Source organism: Eimeria mitis, genomic scaffold, assembly GCF_000499745.2.
Source record: "Eimeria mitis Houghton genomic scaffold, Emh_scaff3379, whole genome shotgun sequence".
NCBI classification, from domain to species: Eukaryota; Apicomplexa; class Conoidasida; order Eucoccidiorida; family Eimeriidae; genus Eimeria; species Eimeria mitis.
In genome coordinates, this window is record NW_013571718.1 from 5,508 (window position 1) to 6,186 (window position 679).

The following is a 679-nucleotide window of genomic DNA, read 5'->3' on the forward strand; positions in this document are numbered from 1 at the left end:
CAGCAGCAGCTACAGTACTAGCAGCTGCTGCAGCAGCAGCAGCAACAGTACCAGCAGCTGCAGCAGCAGCAGCAGCAGCAACGACGCGTTCTCCAGAGACGTTATGTTTACTCTTTTCCCTTTGAGCTGCTGGCAGGCAATTGAGGCCTCCTGCTGCAGCAGAAACAGCAGCAGCAGCTGTTGCTGCTGCTGTCTTTGCTGCTGTGGCTGCTGCTGCAGCAGAAGCAGCAGCTGCATCTGTTGCTGTAGCTGCTCTCCCTATTAACTACTACTACTCCTGCTGCAGCAGCAGCCCGAAAGTATGACTCCTCGCATGCATTGTTTGTCTTTGTAGGGTTTGTTATAATTGCTGCTGATACAGCCAGCAGCAACGAGAGCTGTCGGTGGTTTAGGGTTTAGGGTTTAGGGTTTAGGGTTTAGGGTTTAGGCTCGAGAGTCTAGGGTTTAGGTTTCAGGGTTTAGAGTCTAGGGTTTAGGGTCTAGAGATTACCGGTTAGGGTTTAGGGTTTACGGTTTAGAGTCAAGGGTTTAGGGTTTAGGGTTTAGTGCCGAGGGTTTAGGGTTTAGGGTTTTCTGTGCACCCCAGCTGGCCTCTCACGGCAGCTGCAGCAGTACACCCAGGTAGCTGACATATACATACTTACATATATATATATATATATATATATATATATATATA